The sequence below is a fragment of the Chinchilla lanigera genome, unplaced genomic scaffold (assembly GCF_000276665.1).
Source record: "Chinchilla lanigera isolate Chin_1 unplaced genomic scaffold, ChiLan1.0 scaffold00020, whole genome shotgun sequence".
Taxonomy (NCBI): Eukaryota; Metazoa; Chordata; class Mammalia; order Rodentia; family Chinchillidae; genus Chinchilla; species Chinchilla lanigera.
In genome coordinates this window covers 22025365-22044086 of record NW_004955421.1, presented here as the reverse complement: position 1 = coordinate 22044086, position 18722 = coordinate 22025365, and the positions used below count along the sequence as shown (strand labels likewise).

The 18722-nt window shown below is 39.8% G+C and overlaps 1 protein-coding gene and 1 long non-coding RNA gene across 5 annotated transcripts in view; one reads left to right on the top strand and one right to left on the bottom strand.

Annotated features, from left to right (window-relative positions):
• LOC102022087 (zinc finger protein OZF-like) overlaps window positions 1-2169 on the bottom strand; it is a 51320-nt gene extending 49151 nt beyond the window's left edge. The window contains exon 1 of one of the 3 annotated variants that reach the window (XM_013513779.1): window positions 2083-2169. The gene's annotated coding sequence lies outside the window, so the exon portion shown is untranslated. Of the gene's footprint in view, window positions 1-562; window positions 603-2076 lie in introns of those variants that run through there. The other 2 variants (XM_013513780.1, XM_013513781.1) reach the window with 2 other exon arrangements.
• Window positions 2170-2190: 21 nt separating this feature from the next.
• On the top strand, window positions 2191-13940 carry LOC102021134. Of its 2 annotated transcripts, XR_260806.2 has the most exons (4): window positions 2216-2283; window positions 11157-11436; window positions 11579-11694; window positions 12465-13940. It is a non-coding gene; the product is annotated as an uncharacterized LOC102021134 (long non-coding RNA). The 2 variants fall into 2 exon arrangements; XR_001233868.1 differs by lacking the exons at window positions 11157-11436; window positions 11579-11694; window positions 12465-13940 and adding an exon at window positions 2415-2785 and having other exon boundaries at window positions 2191-2283.
• Window positions 13941-18722: the final 4782 nt, after the last annotated feature.

The following is an 18722-nucleotide window of genomic DNA, read 5'->3' as shown; positions in this document are numbered from 1 at the left end:
TGCATGTCTGTATTTGTTTTCATGAGAAACCACTTTGAAGATATCAATATGTAATACAACAAGCATTGTTAATTTCCTGCCACTTTGTTTGTAACTCTGTATTGTCTGTACTGTTCTTTTGCTATTTTGTAAAAGGTTGTCTGCCTGTTAATGTTTTCCTCCTTTTATTTTTAAAATAAAAAAAATAAGAAATGAAAAAGATGAAATTACAATCAAGTCCAAATTACTACTATTAAAACAATAACAAGATTGCAACTTACATCAGAATAATGACTATCATCGAATAACAAATGCTGGTGAGGCTATGGGGGAAGAGGAACCTTTCTCCATTTTTGATGAGAATGTAAATTAGTACAAACATTATAGAAATCAGTATTGAGATTCCTCAAAATCCCCAGAACAGAATTCCACATGACCCAGCTAATCCTCTCATAGGTATCTTCCTGAAAGAGTTAGAGACATCCTATTACAGTGATACATTCATACCCACATTTGTAACAGTACAAAACATAATCCCTAGCCCCGGGTGTCATAATCCTTAGCCCCAAGTGTTGGCGCATACCTGTAATCTCAGCGCTCAAGAGGCTGAGGTAGGAGGACTGCTGTAACTTCAAGGCCAGCCTGGGCTACATAGTGAGTTCAAGGTAGCCTGTACTACAGAGCAAGACCCTGTTTCAAAAAGTAAAATAAATAAATAAATAAATAAAATAAAATCATAATCGCTAAATCTTGGAAGTGTCCTATATGTCCATCAACAGATCAATGGATAAAGGAAATGTGTATTTACACACAATGTACTATTACCTTTCCATAAAGAAGGATAAATTTGAGTTATTTTTAGGAAAAGGGATGTACCTTGAGACCATAATATTAAGTGAAACAAATTAGATACATAAGCTTAAATATTACATGATTTCCTTTACACAAGATAACCAAACTACTAAAAAAAAAATCGAAGAGCACTAAAAAAAAAAAAAAAAGTAATAGGAAACACAGAGATAACTTTTGTGAAAGGGAAGGGGACCAGAAATGGTGGGTGGGGACAAAGGGGAAAGAAATGAATGAAAAAAAGAATTAAGAATTATTATGTACATGTACCAATCCCCATGAAGAATGTAATCATTATGTACTGCAAGTATAAACCAATGAAAATAAAAATTAGAAAAAGTAGAACTATGCATAGTGTCAATGACTCAGAACAGGCTTTTTAAAAGGATGAACCTGATTGATAAACCCTAGTCAAAACTTACCAAAAGAATAAGGAAGAACCCCTATCAATGCAGTTAGAAATGAAAGAAGTGAATTCACAATGAACATGGCTGAAATCCTAAGGATTATAAGAAACTATTTTAAAAACTTGTATTCTAAGAAACTGGAGAACCTAGAAGTAATGGAGAAATTCCCAGACAAACATAAATTACTAAAACTGAAAGAAGATATTAAAAACCTGAACAGACCAATAATGGCAATGAAATAGTGACAGTAATGAGAACTCTACCAAGGAAAGCCCAGGACCTGATAGATTAACTACAGAATTCTACAAGAATTTCAGGAAAGGTCTAATGTCAATATTCCTTAAACTCTTCCATAAAACTGAAAGGGAACCAGTACTGCCAAACTCTTGCCCAGAAGCTAGCATTACTCTGGTAGCAAAACTGGGCATATATAGTTTTGTTATGTATACACTGACATAATACATAAATTTTAAAGAGTGAACCTGTGTATTGTTTTCAGCATGTGCGTAACTCATTTCTAGTGAGAGGCTGTAGGATACAGTATATATTCCTATTTTTAATATAAATTAGACGGAAAACAACAACCATGTTAGGTATAGGTATGTTTTTATAGGGCATTCGATTACGTAATGGAAAAGCATAAGGACAAGGGGAGGAAGGCGGGGAAAAGTTGACATCCACCGTCTCCAACTTGTCAGGGAGCCCCGCCCACCCTGCGCAGCCTCGCCCCCGCCCTTGAGGCACAAACACAGACCCTGTGCCCCGTTCACCAGTCCTAAGGCCCGCCCACTGGACACAGGGCCCACTGCAGCTCCACCCTCCAGGCCGTTCTGGACCTCACCGTCACCTCAGTTCCTGGAGAGAGAAATTAGAATTTCTCTTCAAAGACGACGTGGAACGGCTCAGTCCTCACCGGCTGCCTAAGGAGCCCCCGGTGCCCAGAGCCGGAGTTCTAGCCACTTCCGCTCCCAGCGGCCCCGAGGCAGGAAGAGGAAGTGCGCGGGGGCGGCGGGTCTGTGCGCGGCGCCGGCGGTGGTGATGTCTCCAGGTCTGTGGGTGACCCGGGATCTCTGGGGAGGGAGGGGAGGGCGGGGGAGGCTCTGTGGGAGCCAGGACCAAGGACGGCCCAGGCGTAAACTGAGGTGCTGCTCTTCTCGTTCCGGGGTGCGGCCTGTGCAGCTCGACCTCGCGGCCGGGCGCCCCTTTCGGGTCACTACCTGTGGGGTGTCGGAGTCTGGAGGACAGCGCTGCCATCCCGTCGGAAAGGAAGCCCCAACCAAAGTCCAGTCCAGGACCCCCAGCTCAGTCCTCACTTGTGTTCCATGAGGTGTAGGAACAGTGCTTCGGGGAGCTGTGCCCTGCCTCTCATGCAAGATGACTGTGTTAGTAATTGCCGTTTTATGTCACGTGGTATTTATTGTTATCTAGCTTTGCAGCTTGAAAATTAGGGCAAGGTCTACATGTACGAGTTGATTTGAGTGACTTGTCAGGTTTATTTTTAAAATTGAAGGAATGAACTGGATAATCTGATACAGCTATATCTATATCCATATAACCTTTTCCTGTCCTTTTTTGGGAGGGGGGACCGACAATTGGCGATCCCAAAGATTAAGCAATTAGCTTTTCTTTGCTTCTGTTTCTTTTTCTTATTTCTTCTTTTCATTTAGAAGTGAACTTTTACTTTGGCTATGGGCATCAATGTTTGCATTTTTTTCTTTATATGGTGTGAGGTTATCTAGTGAAACGCTGTTTCTCAGGCCACAAATGTTATTATCAAGGAAAAGTAAGGCTACTTAGTTCCTGTCATGTTGGCTCCAGCCCTCACCCCAAACTTGTAAACCATGAATCTTCAAAATATATGTGAGACTTCAGGGAAAGGGTGAGATAAATTTTGTTAGTACCAGAAATGGAATGTCCTTTTTAATAATGAGTTAAAACTCATTCCTACTGAGATACGAGGAAAAGTTAACTCTGGAGGAAAATTAAAGACCAGCTTTTAGTGTGTGTAGGTGTATGCTTTCTTAGATTTGCTGTACTAAATAATTCATGAGGAGTGTTGATTTTGGGGCACATTTTCATTGAGATGCCTTCAATGAACTGGGCCTTAAATGTGGGAAACAGTGTAGCCCTTGGCCCTGTGAAGGTTTTATTCTAGTTCAAAGAAGGATTTTACATTAATAGTGACAAGGGTGATATGAGACTATGGAGCAGGATAAGTTGAGGAGGTCCAGGAAAATATCTGAAAAGAGATTTTGAAACTAAAGGATGAGTTCTGTGTAGCTAACCAAGGAGTTTGGCTCTACAGTAAGATTGTGGAGGAGATTTGAGACCATATTTCATGTGCACAGTCCCTCAGGTGGTACAAAGCCTGGTATGTTCTAGCAGCAGAAAAAAGACAGGGAAAGCTAAACTAAAGAAGATAAAGCAGGGAGTGAATGACTAGGTTGGACAGGAGGGCAGGGCCTTGAAAGTCATGGTAAACTCTACAGTGTATTTTGTGAGGTCTTTGGGAAGCCACCGTATCATAGTTTTAAGGGTGGGATTGACGTGTTTACTTTTGTAATTTAAACAAAACATTGCTCTTGGATTGAATGTAGACTTTAGGATAGACAAAAATGCAGAGCCCATGTAAGAGATTGAGTAAATTCAGGACTTGCATGATAGTAGGCAGGTATTAATGATTATCAAATCAGAAAAGTTGGAAGTGTGTGTGGAAGGAGGTAGAATTGAGAGGATTTGGTGACATGCATATTTTTGTAGGAGGGAGCAGAGGTCAGCAGTTGATGGCCTATGTGACAAATTGGGTCCAGTTTTGGCTTTTACACAAAACTTTATTGGAACCCATTTTTTATGTGTAGTTTGTGGCTGTTTCTGTACTACCATCATATAGTAAAGTAGAGGTGACAGAGATCATGTAGCACATAAATGTGAAGACATTTCCTATTCGGTCTTCTGCAAAAAAAGTTTGTCAGCCCAGAGTATAAAAAGCACTTAGTGTTTATCATGTGCTGGGGTGGTTGCTGGATATGAAGGTCTGAAAAAATTGGGCACAGACTTACATTTCCCGGATTTATATTATAGTTGGAGAGAGCAAGATAAAGTCACCCCCCCCCCAAAATAAAGAAGCATCACAACTTTTAAAGGGCAGTGGAGGAAATGTAGAAAGTGGTAGAAGTGATTTTTACAATACAAGAAGAAAAATTATCTTTTTATGAAGTGAGAGGAGCCAGGAGAAATCCCCATGGCCTGTTGTCTGAAAGGTGGCTTACAACCCACTATGTTGCTTATTATAAATAAATGTGTAAATGTTGTTACCTTGGATTTCCTGCTGGAAGAGGAAGAAAAGGCTGACAGAGTGTGAGCATCTTCATTGCTGCCCTTGGGGACCTGGGACATCTGTCTGTGCATGACTTCTAGAGGGCACTGCTATGAGAGGTGTGTTCCACTGCAGACCCCAAGACTGCGCCTACCCAGCAGGGCTCTTCCAGCGCCACCTGTGCCATCTTTTGTGATTCCTACTGAAAATACCTGTGTCTGTATAAATTTAAATTTAAATTAGTTAGGATTCCGTGAAATTAAAGATTCAGTGCATCGGTCACCTTAGGCACATTTCTCAGTCTCAGCAGCTACACATGGCTACCTTTTGGGAAAGCGTAGGCAGAAACTCCCGTCATCACAGAGAGATGTGATAGACAGCACAACTCTAGAGTTTAGAAATTTAAAGGCCATAAGTTTGCTTGATCAGGATAGTTGAGTCTTTTCCTTGCTTCAAGAAAAATCTATAACAACCATTGGTGAATTCCTACAATCCTGTCTACTGAAACTATGTATTGTCTCTAATGTTCTTTTAACTTATTTTCTTATTCCCTTTAATGATGTGATCAATCTTCTATACATCTGATAATCTGAGAAAGTTCGTTGAAGATAACAATACATAAATAACAACCACTGTTAATCCCTATCATTTGGTTTGGAACCCCATATCATTTTTAATGTCCTTGCTTTGTTTTGTTTGTATTTTGCTATTCCTTTTTTTTGTACTATTTTCTTTAAAATAAAAAATTTTAAAAAATAAAATTGAAGTAATTTTCATGTCTATTCGCAGGCCTACGCCTTGTTATTTATATGTCCTTTTGCATCAGTAATTAGAAAGTTTCTCTTTCGGAGTTGAATGAGTCACAGACAGAAGGACTATAGTTGGATATAGATGAATTATAAAACTGTCTATGAAGATTTGTACATCTGGATTTGCTTCATGAATAGCAGGGAAGACGCTAGTTTATAAGTCACACATTGCTTAATACACAAGTAATAACTTAACCACTTATGGAAAAGACCTTGCCAAAGTACACAGGTAGAGAAAGCTACTCTTCCCCAGTGCAGGTCGACAGTCAGGTGTTGCTCCGAAACAGATTCCTCAGTGCTGATCGTTGCTTATCTTCCTATGTAAAGAGGATTTGACAAGGAAAAGGATGTGACTTATTCTGTGTCGCAGAAGCTGCCCCCCATTCTGAGTTGCAGCTTGGAACTTTGGGAAGGTAAACACAATTCTGGAGAATGGGAAACTAGATGCAGAAACTTCCTAAGTGCACACTCTTTCTACTAAACAAACTCCAATTAAGGCTGCGATAAACTTCTGAGCCAAACAAATGCAGTAGTAGTAGAAGGAGAGCGGAAGTTGTATGTACACGAGGAAGTGCAGTACGCACAGGATTTCCTTCTCCCTCACGGGGTGACAAGTGTGAAAACAGAAGTCCTGGTAGTCTGTGTAGTAGTGAAGAATTCTGCAAGTGCTGACAGCACAAATATGATCTGGGCAGCCTCTTGCCAGAAGGGCTGACCCAGTGCTTGTCTGCACCGCAGCTGTCCAGGTGAGTAGACCTGAGTAGTGTTTGGTTTACTCACATATGCCATGTAAACTTTCTTTCAAAAGCATCAGTCTTTATCCTGACTTAGCCGGGAAATTAATGAAAGCATCTGTGAGCCTTAGAACCTTCACTGTGCTTCTATCAATCAAAACATCTGTACCAGGATCCAGAATGATGAAAGGACAAATTAGAGTAGTTGTCACTCCCAAAACCTGTGAGCGTCACTGTCTGTTCTCAAGACTCAGAATCTGAGAGATCTGGGTTGGCTCTTTCCATAGGATCTTGCCTTGCATCCTTCCATGTATTAGAAAATACTGGGAAATTTTAAGTTACCGGGAAAATTTCTGTTATCTTCAGCCACCATTTCCACCTGCATTATGATTCTGTCAGCATTGTTAGCATCCCTAAAATGTGTTCGTTTAACTTTTCAATACATTTCTGTATTTCCATTACAGGCTGTCTTTATCTTTTCCATTTTGGTGCTATTTCACTATCTCCCTTCCTTGTCCTTTTGTTAAATATGAGAATATTATGGCCATCTCCATTTTTCAACTTACCTTTTCTAACATACAATGTCACTCTACACATGAAGCTCAGCTTCATTCTTTACATGCCTGTTTGACAAGCAGAGCAATTACCTCTCATGATAAACATTTAGTTATTATCTTTTCTCTTTTAGAATTCCTAGTACAGTTTTCTCCAGGCTGTGACAGTCTATAAACTGAGGTAGCTCAAATTTTATCTGAGTGCAGCCCAGCAAGGCACACAGTCTCATTATGACGTGAGAAAGCTGAGCCTTATACCTGTGCGCATCCCTGCCTACATAATGGGTCGATGCATCTAGATCTGGATGGAGCACATCCTGCCCACCTGAATGCAGAGTCAGTCTTTTGTACGGTTGGACACAATCTGGGAGAATAAGCACAAGGCAATCTCTTCTTTATCTCAGTTAATTAGTAAAATAAGTGGTACTTTTGATGTCCCAAGTCTGATTACAAGTAGTGGAATTTTGGAACAGTGAAGAGAGGGCTGTAAAAAAATGGAAATCCCTAAGAGATAAAAGAAGAAAAAGTATTTTAAGTCTATCACAGTTTTGTGTACTTTGAGACCAGTCATTTTAACAGCTTTCAATGGCTGACTAAATATTTAAACAATTTGAATTCAATATTTATTAGTTGATACTGCCATGCTTGTTGTTAGAGTTTGTAGCTTAATTTATTATGTATCGGACATTTAAGATTGTGTATTGCATTCTTTAATGCATTGATTGATGTATTATTCTCCTGTCTTTATGGAGGAAATGAAATTTAGAAGGCAATAACAAATATATTTAAAATCCTGTGGTTACATAGTGTCAAAGCTGTAATAAGCTTAGAGTGATACAGTACACCATGCCAGGAATCTCTAGGACAGAGAAATCTAAAGCAGTCCTTTAATAGTTACTAGGAGGTAGAGAGGAAGGCTTAGAGAAGGTCACTTCCAGCTGGGCTTGGTGTTTTACCTCTGTAATCCCAGCACTTTGGGAAGCTGAGGCAAGAGGATCATATATTTGAGCCCTGCCCTGGCAACTTAATGCCTTAGTGAAATGCTATATCAAAATAAAATAAAAAGGTCAGAGATGTAGCTGTGTAGTAATAGTCTTCTTTTCACAAAAAATAAAAACATAAAACTAAGCCCACGGATACTAACTATGAGAATATGATTTTGTACTACAAAATGGCAAATGGACAAGAGCAGGGTCCTCAGTGGTTGTGTTCTGAAAGTTGTTACTGTGTCCTTGCTGAAACCACTTCCAGCCAACTTAGCATCTGGGATGCTAAGATAGACGAAATTCCTGAGTACCCCTGTGATGGCAGAATTTAGCTCCAGATGCCCTCATTTCAGTCAGCCTACACTGCAGCTGTGACTCAGGATGACACTTGCATAGTGGTCTGATGATTCTCAGCCTCTTCGGCTTTCATAGCATTTACCTGAAAAACATTGAATATTTTCTTAGTGCTTTTTACCCAAGGACTGATACCTATGTCCTTCTTTCATGACTGCTAGTTTATGCTCAATGAATTTTGACTGGTAGAAATACAGAGTGATATACATTTAGTTACTGTAAGAATTAATGAAGTAATTTTCCAAAATTTTCAATGACTATGGCAGCAGCTAACCATGTGGATATCCCTGCTCATTGCACAAAGGGGCTGAGACTGGCAAAACCAAGTTCTAGAAACAATCTAATATTTAGTATTATTGTATCAGTTGTCAGGGACCCTATACAGAAGGAGAAAGTGAAATTTTCCCAATAAAAGAAAAGAACCTGTAATCCTAGCACTCAGAAGGCTGAGTCAAGAGGATCATTGTGAGTTTGAGGCCACTGTGGACTACGTAGTGAGTAGTTCAAAGCCATCCTGTAATGAGAAAACCACACACACAAACCAAAAAAAGAATGAAACAGAAAGAAAGAAAGAAAAAAAAGAAAGGAAAGAAAAAGAAAGAAAGAAAGAAAGAAAGAAAGAAAGAAAGAAAGAAAGAAAAAGAAAGAAAAGAAAGAAAGGAAGAAAGAAAAGAAAGAAAGAAAGAAAAAGAAAGAAAGAAAGAAAGAAAGAAAGAAAGAAAGAAAGAAAGAAAGAAAGAAAGAAAGAAAAGGAAACAGGTCATGAGAGTGAGAGTGCTTTTGGTAGCTCTGAAGAGCCATGAGAGAAAGGAAAAACCACATAACTGTTTGCCAGGATGTTAGCATGTAACACTGGCCAATATTCCATAACTATTCATGCTACTGACTACTGTGACATTCTTAAGTAAGTTGGAGCTTACAAATAATTAAGAATTAAAAAGAGGAGGATACCGAGGGGAACTCGCCATGCGGTCTGTGGTTTAAACCTTCACTATGGGGTGGTCCTGGGACTGATGGTGGTGGCCTGGACCACACTGAGGAGACAGGTGGTGCAGATGGAAAGACCCAGGCTGCCCTTCCCAGGTAAGTCATAGTTTTGCATTCTACATAGCTTGGGAAGTTCTGGAAATAAAATGTTGAAATGATTCCAGTCCCTCCAACAGAAATCATGACTACATTTGAGAAAACCAAGTGAATAAGAATAAAATCTCTGGGCCTCTTCTCAGGAACTGTGACAAAAGTATGTACATATATCATAAATATAAGAGTGTTGCCTGTGATTCCTAGTCCCAGGAGAGAGAATGATTGGTTGGTAAAGTCATTCCAGATCATCTTCTGACTTCATAGATAAAACCAGAAAAATCATTTAGAGAGCTATAAATAAGTAAAGACAACATATTTCAGATCTGTGGATTTTCTCTGTTTTAAATAATAGAACAAATTGTGAAATACATATGTATGGGTATAAATTCTAAGCTGTTTCATCCACCTGCACTTCCAAAAAATCTTAGTATTGGTCATGTGTGAAAATTTGTAAGACCATTTTCTTCCTAGGAAATAGGTGCAAGAGTGGCAACCTCAATTTTTTGTTTTGAGACAGGGTCTCGCTATGTAGTTCAGGCTGGCCTCAAACTTGTGGCAATTCTGCCTCAGCCTCCTGAGTGCTGGGATTACAGGTGTGCACCATCATACCCAGCCACAACCTCAGTTTTTATACCATGGTACTAAGTATGCACTTACGTACCTTTTTTTGTAATTAATATATAATATTAATGTATGTATCATATAATATTAATCTATGTATCATAGATTTTATTTATGGGCCGCCCAGACCCTCCTTATCATCACATACACCCTCATCCCTCGAGTGAGTAGTGAGCTAAGGAAGAATGTAACTTTTCCAAAGAACTGTACTTGGCCATGTCAAGTAGCTTCCTAGGATAGGTCATTTGGATTACTCCCTCCCCTGACACATGAGTAGCCCTTGGTCGTAAGAGATGCACACTTTAATTAGGTAAAGGAGTATAAAAGTCTAGCACCCTTCTTTCAAGGTAGGACTACACGATTAGCTGTGTTTTCTCAGTTTTTCACATGGGTGGGATCTGACTGAAGCTGATTTTATTTTCTTCCCATGTATTCTAGTTTTACTGAATAGTGAGAATGCCAGAGAGAAACTGTCTGACATACTTACCACTGTGTCTGCTATTAAATGCACAGAATAGTTTATGAGGGAATAACTATGTATTAGCCACAAAGATGAGCTGACAGACCAATTGGGAGAGCTGTTTGACCTGGCTTATGGTTGCTTATGAGGTTGAAACTGGATGTCCTGGCCAAGACAAACAATCCATGATGCATGCAGGAAAGTTATTATTGTGACCTCACATGTGTGGATGAGTGCACTTCCCAACTTCCACTGGTTCAGTGAATGACACGGACCACCCTTTAGGGATGTGGAGATCACAAGGTCAAAGCAGGATGCTCACTGAGCAGCCCCTCATATAGAAGTAGAAGCAAGTTGCAGCCTCATGTGCATAAATCTCAACATAGAGACATAGACAATTTGAAGAGCCAAGCCATCGCCATTCCCTCCAAGTTAATAATTCTCTATAAACTGGTTTAAATAATTCAAAATTTTGATTTAATCAGTGAATTCAAACAGGATACAAATAAATAACTGAATGAATCCAGAAAAACAACAGTATTTGAAAGAGCAATTCAATAGGGAGATTCTGACTAGTATCCCTTAAGAAATCTTGGAAATGCAGATCTCAAGTAAATAAACTCAGTTGAAAGCTTGCCCAGACAGTGTAGATCAAGCATAAGAAAAAATGTCAGAACTTGACCAGCACCGTGGAGCATGTCTGTAATCCCGGTCACTTGGGAGACTGAAATGGAGGATTTGAAGTTCAAGGCCAAACTAAAGAATAATACAAATGGTCAATTACAAAAGGGTTGGGCTGTTAAAAAGACAACAAGGTGCATGAGAGCAACACTGTGTCGTGACCACATAGACTAGGGTCTTATGAAGCAGTTCCTCTAACATGAACAGGTCTGTGCTTTGTGAACTCAGCCGCATATGCTGGGGAAGCAGAGATACACAGTGGCAAGGGTTATGTCATTGCCAGAGACTAAGTTTACCCATGGTACCATTTTACTTATTTGCAGGTTAATTTCCACTGTCAGGATGTGAGATTTGTGCTGAAAATGTTACAGTGAAGAGGAACGTGTCAAAAAGCAATGGATTTTGTTAGAGGAAGAGATTGACTATGGGAAAATGAGAAAATACAAGTTATGAGAAGACTTGTTTTCAAAGCTGCAATGTGTCTGTATGTTTATAAAAGACCACTTTGAAGTAACACTTCTACATCCTCCATTGGACTGAGGTTTCATGAGGAGTCATGGCCTAGCACTCTCTTAATGTCAACCATGCCAATCACTTTGCATGGTATGTAATTGACTCTAAACAAAGACTTCTGGACTAAATCGTTTCAGTGATGCAGATGCTGTTCTCATATTTTGTGGCCTTAATAGTTTAGAGGATCAGTTTTGTAAATATTCCTAATTTAGCATCTGTCTATTATCTTTAGGGGTAAGCTGGGCTGGCAAGTTTGGGGAAGCATTACCACAGAGGGGAAGTGCCCTTCCCACCACAGCTGTTGCAGACTCAAGTCTTTTCTCATTTGCTGAAATCCTACCCCACAAGGTAATATTTGGAGGTGGAGCCATTGTAAGATAGTTAGGTAGTTAGTCAGTTCAATTGTAATTAGCCATTGTAAGGTAGTTAGTCAGTTCAATACAAGAGGATTGAAACCTCATGTTGGTTTATACTGATGATCTAAAATTATTATTCTGCTGAATGAGTGTCTGCTGGGTTTTCCCTTTTCCATGAAGTTTGTAGATTTTATCTTTTCTGTGAACTACTCTTAGTGGAAAGAAACCACTAAGTGGTGCTCTCAGGGGAGTAAAGAATTATGATCCAACTTCTAGAGTGGAGAGGATCTACGTAAATTATTTGACACTATGTTGTAAAGATGATCTGTCTGTCTGTCTGTCTGTCTATTCATCCAGCTGTCTCTCTGTCTGTCTATTTTTTTGAGACAGGGTCTCACTATGTAGCCCAGGCTGGCCTTGAACTCTTGGCAATCCTCCTGCCTCAGCTTCCAGTGTGCTAGGATTACGGACGTGTGCCACCTCTTTATTAATTGATTCAGCCCTCCCTATAAGCATGTAGTTGTAAATTATGTTTTATTGCTGTTTTTTGTCTTTTTTGAGACAGGGTTTCACTATGCAGTTCAGGCTGGGCTTGAACTCACTTTATAACCCAGGCTGGCCTCAAACTCACAGTATCTGACTCAGCCTCCCAAGTGCTGGGATTACAGGTGTGCACCACTGTGCCTGGATGTAAAATTACATTTTATTTTAGATTCTAACATAATAACATATTATTTCTTTGTTATTTTAAATTTTTTTCAGGTTCTATGCTTTGAATTTTTGAAAAGGAGAGAATGGATCATTTATTGAAGTGTAAGGAACAATCAGTTCATAAAGATATACCTATAAATAAATTAACACTTTCCTCTTGTGGTTAGATTATCTTATAAATTGCCCATGAGTGTTAATAATTGGCAGTGTTCTAAAATCTCCAAATCATACCAAAGCAAGAAAAAAAACAAGCATAGCAAACATTAAATCTGGTAGCTCTACCACTGGAACAAGTGGTGATGAAGTGGGAGCTCTGAAGGTGAAATTATTCTATCCTGTTTCCAGTTAGAACCCTCCTGATCTCCCTTTTGGGTTGGCTCAGCTCACTGCCTGCATTTTTCCTCAGCACTCAGCAGATGTTCCACATTCCTGGCATCTCTTAACTTCATGGGGTCTCCACTGCACTTTTGGCTTCATTCTCACAATGATTCACACTGACTTTCCAAGGGCATAATGCCTGATCTCTCAAAATCTGGATGGCAGTGTTTCTGACCTCACAGGTCCAGCATTCTTTGTGCTCATTAAACCAGTACCACATGCATGACACCTAGTTCTGCCACCAGCATCAGCAGTTAGATAGGCCCCCTTTAATCATGGATGCACGGTCTCTGAGTCCCTGGATGGCTGAACATGGTGAACAGAATCCCAGGGAATCATTTCCCTTGTTAACTATTCTTAATTTGTGAACCAAGGTCCCTATTCTCAATTGAAAGTGTTCAGGTTTGCACTCTTGAAGCTGTGAAGGGTGGGGCTTTCCTGATTTATGAGATACACTCAATGCACCTTTTCTATCATCCAGGTAAAAGGTACATGGTTTCTTTTTAATGCTAATCTTTGTAGCCAACAAGGTTTCCTTGACCAAAACTTTATAGGCCCCACCTTTGTAGGCCTCAGTATTTCAGATCTCAAATTTACAGGCACTTCCTGACCACCAATAAAAATTTTCAAATTATTTAGCTCTGCTTTTTGCTCATGGTTGTCATGGTAGATAGGGCTGAAATCCTCCAGCAGTGTCCATGCCACATCCTCAATATTGGGCTGCCTTGACATTTCTTTCACTAGTTTAGTTCAACCACTGCCCTGAAGCTTAGTCTTCTGCAGAGTGCCAAGACATGAGCAAAATGAAGGTAATATTTCTACCAGATGCACATGGTCTAGAGTCCAGCTGCTGTTGGAATCCTTTTTCCCAACTGAAGCCTTCTGACTTTGTTTTTTATCATCTGCATTTTTATAAGCACTCTGGTCTTTTGAGCTCTGAATGGAATCTACCATTAAGCTTGGTTACAGAATTCTAGGATTTCTCTAGCCAGCATCTACAAACCATTCCAAACTCCTCCCGTGAAGCAGTTCCAAAGGGCTCTAACAGTGAAGACCCTACCTTTCTGGGATCAAAGTTTGTCTTAGGCACTTTTTTCCTCATCCCTGGAACAAAATACAAACCTACAGGTTAAATGAGTAGTTTATTGGGGTTTATTTGGGGTCACATCTTCAGTCCATGGTTGTCTGCCTTTAAGTCAGAAACAGCATGGTGAAGGATTTCTGCTTACATCATCAAATGGTGGTCAGAATGCAGAGAGAGGGGGAGTCAAAGAGAGCCACAATAGCCTTCCAGGTCAAAGCCCCAGTAATCCGTCTCTGCTGACTAGGTGCCACCCCCCAGCACCACACTCAGCTGCTAAACACGGCACAGTATGAATCTACTGATGAGTCCAAAATCCTCAAAGGCCAGTGCCCTGCCTTAAACCCAGAGAGGCTGAAGCTTCTGGGCGGCATTCTAGTTCTATACCATAACACCAGGTCTCAAGAATTTTAGCCTTTTTCCAAAATTCAAGCCCTAGTCTCTTCTAAGACTCAAGGCAAACTATTAGCCGCAAACCACTGTATCAATAAAAAATTTATAGAATCAAAAGGTACAATGGCACAGGGTAAACTTTTTAAATCCCAAACAAGAGGAATAGGAAAGTGGAAAAGAATAAGACCAACAACAGCAAACATTAAGTCCAGTAGCTCCATGGCTGGTATCCAGGGCACTTCGTTATGAGATGGGAGTTCCAGTCCTGCCCCTGTTACCTTGCTGCATGTAGGCACATGGCCTCCCTCTTGTGCTGGCTTTTCCCACACGTTCAACTTGTACCAGCAGATGTTCCAGCTTCCTGGGTTTACCACTGCACCTTGAGCTTCATTTACACAGCTTCATGCAATGCCCTCAGAGGTTCCTTGCCCGGTCTTATGAATAGTCCCTTGAAATCTGGTATGCCTGCTTGACGCCAGAACTTTGAATTTTGTGTGCCAGTGCATCAAATGGACAATGCCAAGATCTGCAGTCAGTAGAAATAATAACAGTTCTCTCATACCATGCCTATAGCAGATTCTGAGTGCCTGGAAGGTGAAGCACTGGGAAATCAATCTCAGGGAACCAAATCCCTAGGAGTTTCTTCTCGTGCAGTGTTCTCAGGAATTCTTTCCTCAAGTAAACAGTCTCCAGTTTTGTATCCTTAAGCCTGTGATGGAGTATTGCTGATTTCTGAGATGCTTTCAAGACATTTTTCTTATTTCTGTAGAAATAACTTGGTTTCTCTTTAATGGTAATAGTCTCTTTAGTAACCTAACCTCATTTGGCACCAAATTTATACATGGTTCCCTCTGGTTTTTCAAATTTTTCTCTGCTTTTTGCCTCCATTTCTCACTATAAATCTGGTTTGAAAAACCCAGCATATACATGCCACAGCGTGAATATTAGACTGCCTTTGATTTGCCTTCAGATCAGTTAGTCCACTGACTTCAACCTCTCAAAGTTTCAGGACATGAGCAAAACGTCATCCAACGTTCTGCTAGAGCATAACACACATTGCCTGTAGTCCAAATGCAGATGGAGTCCTTTTCCCCAACTGGAACTCACTGAGCCTGACTTTTATTGTCTGCATTCCTTCACCATTCTGTTTTCTGAGCTCCAGTCTAAATCACCCATTATGTTCTGTTCACAGCATTCTAAGGCTTCTCTAGGCTCCATCTCCAAAACTTCGTAAACGCTCTTCTGGGAAAGCAGTACCAAGCACTTTTCAACCACATGTTCGGGTCATTTTATGGCAATGAACAACACTTCTCTAGTACCAATTTTCTGCATTAGTGATTATTCAAGTTGCTGGGACACAATACAAGATGCCCACAACATAAGAGAGGGTTAATTTAAGTTGTGGTTTCAGAGGATTCCGTACATAGGCCACAGGCTGCAGGGCAGGAACTTCATGGCACAAGGGCATGGGGTGCACAACTTGTGCATGGTGGCTGAGAAGCAGATCAAGGGAACAGCAGGAGAGAGAGGCAAAGGACCAGATACATTACACAAGGTCATATCTCCATGATCTACCTAGACATACCTGAAGTGTGTTCCAATGACCTTCCAAGTAGGATACAGTAATGCTTAACCATCACAACATGTGTCTCTGTTTACAGACAGCAATGTACTATTTGGAGGAAGTCCTAGAGATTTTGTACATACAAGAAAATTTTAGAGCTAATAAATTCAACAGATTTGCTAGATACAATATCAACACATACAAATCTGTTGTTTTCATGCAGAAATCTGAAAAGAAAATATATAAAGGAAAATTTCCACTTAAAAATAACATGAGCTAAAAAGGAAATGATAATACACATATAATAAACTTAACCAAACAGATGATAAATTTGTATAGTGAAAACTACAAAACATTGCTCAAAGAAATTAAGGAAGACAAATATATAGAAAGATATGTCACTTTTATTCATTGAAAGAATATTGTTATGATGTCAATATTAACCAAAGAAATCTATAGGTTTGCAACATAATTAAAACCTGTAGGATATTTTTGAAAGAAAGCACACAATTTTAATTTTATAAGGAATCCAAAGGGCCCTTGACAGGTAAAGCAATCTTGAAAAGCACAAAGTTCACAGATCTTGATTTCATAAGTCAGTATAACGATAAGTATTTAAATGTTATGTATTATTAATGGAATTTTTACAGGACCCAGACAGAACCCTTACACATAATATCAAATTATTTTTGACAAAAGCATGAAGATTTTGCAATCAAGAAAAGTCACACTTTTCAAAAAATTGGTACTGCAAAACTGGACAATGTACAAAATGAAGTTGGAATTTCCTTTGTTCTGGGTGCGAGTTTGACTACAAATGATTTCAAGACATAAAGTTGACGTAAAATTACACTTTGGGAGAAAAAGGAGAAAAATGTTATGACATCAAACCTAACCATGATTTCTTGGATATAACAGATGGAACAGTCAAGAAAGAATAAATAGATAAGTTGTGCTTAATCTGACTGATCTTTCTGGAAGCGTTCTCATCTGTGGTCTTGTGGATATAAGGGATATAACGATAAGAGACACTTGCGCTTTGATTGTAGTCATGCACAGATGCAAATATCACTGCCCACAAATGCACATATACATGAATTTAGAGAGCTCGAAGTACATAATAGCTGACCTCTTATGAATGTGTAATTCATATTCCCATAAACGTTGAACCAATATCTTAGAAATCTGTGCTATTGATTGTCATTGCCCAATTTTTCTGACTATAAAAGTACTCAGGAAACAGTATACAGTGTGGTGGTGGCATCATCACACAGTCACTAACAACTCTAAGGTTAGAGGGAGGTCCAGTGCCACACAGGACTTGTAAGAACTGAATAAAAAATAGTAACTGAAAAAAGAGGTCTCTCCAGTAGCACAGGGTAAACTCTGTCCAGTGAGACCCAGGTGGCAACAACAAAGGATTCTGGAGCTGGGCCATGCAGGTGCAGACACCTGGCAGGCTCTGCTACTAGGATAGCTCTGGACACCACTAGGAGCCTTGCTTTCTTCTGTCCTCCTCTCACTTCTGCATACCTAATGCAGCTGACAAAAGTGCTGCTGCTCTTGTGCCTACAAAAAGTGTCACCTGAACAACAGGTGTCAGCTGTGTCCGCTCACTACAGTGCCTCCCTTCCTATCAGGTGGTGGGCAGGTCACTGAGAAGGATAGGGATTGGTGTTGATCAGAGAAGTGTTGTTTAAGCAGCTCTGCATAGCTGCCTTGGTGAATATAGACTCAGGGGGCTTCTCCCTCGATTTTATTTACTGTCTACTGGTACAATGAGAAAAAAGGGGGGGACATATTTGAAAATGGCATTAGGGGCCAAGGACAGATGAGTATTTCTGGTTGTGACATCAACACACGTACACAGCTCAGCTAGGTCTGTGCAATAAGTGCAAAATCGGAGCTCTTGGAAGCCATTGCTAGGTAGTAAACTTTTATAGGAAAGATACAGATCAGATGTGCAGGTGTCATAAGTGACCATGTCAGGTGTATAAGTTGAAAGATGCACACAGTGAGCATCAGATCTGGAATCAGACAAGGCTCTTCTGCTGTGTTCTGGACTCTACACCTGAAGCTTAGCCCTTTCTACCACTTGATGGTCTTATATTAGCGATGTGCAGTATATTTAGAAATTGTTTTGAAAGTGACCACTTTGAGTTAGCAAATGTTTTTATCTAATTGGTTCTTGTCTTTGGTGGTGAATGGAGGAGATGAGACAAGAATGCAACACAGCTGGAGATACCTGGGGCCCCTCAGTTATTTTTTAAAATTTGTTTTCTGCACTGATGCTTGTAAATTGCTTATGGTAGGTAGCACTGTTACTATCAAGACTTCCTTAGGAAATGGTTTCTTTTCAGAGATATCTTCTAGATGTAGCTAACTTTTGGCTTTGGAGTCTGTCCCAAGAGCCCACCTCTTTAATTTATTAGGGATGAGAAGCTGCTGCCTACTTGGTCTAGCACCCAGTTCTATTTTGCTGAACTATAGTATTGTTTTTGACCTCCACACTATCTCAGTATTGTTATACAAGGAAGAACAACTGATCACAACAACTATGTTACTGTGGCTAAAGTGTTACAGTAAGCAATAACAATAGCATCAAGTGCAAGTCTAGAAAATGACAAACTGTGGCAACTGTTAAATTTGCCATCTTAAACCATGAGTACAAGATTTATAGTTATATAACAAATCTTAAACAAATCATAAAATTATATGAGTAAATATACCCTCAGTAATTTCTACCCTCAGGGGAGAAAATTTAAAAGGCTTAAGGGAAAAAATAGAGAAATAATAGAAGAGAATGATATTTAGAAGCAACCCTGAAAGAGAAAGGAAGATTACCCAAGCTTTGGGAAACTGGTGTAAGAGACAGGAAAGGATGAAAGTAGGA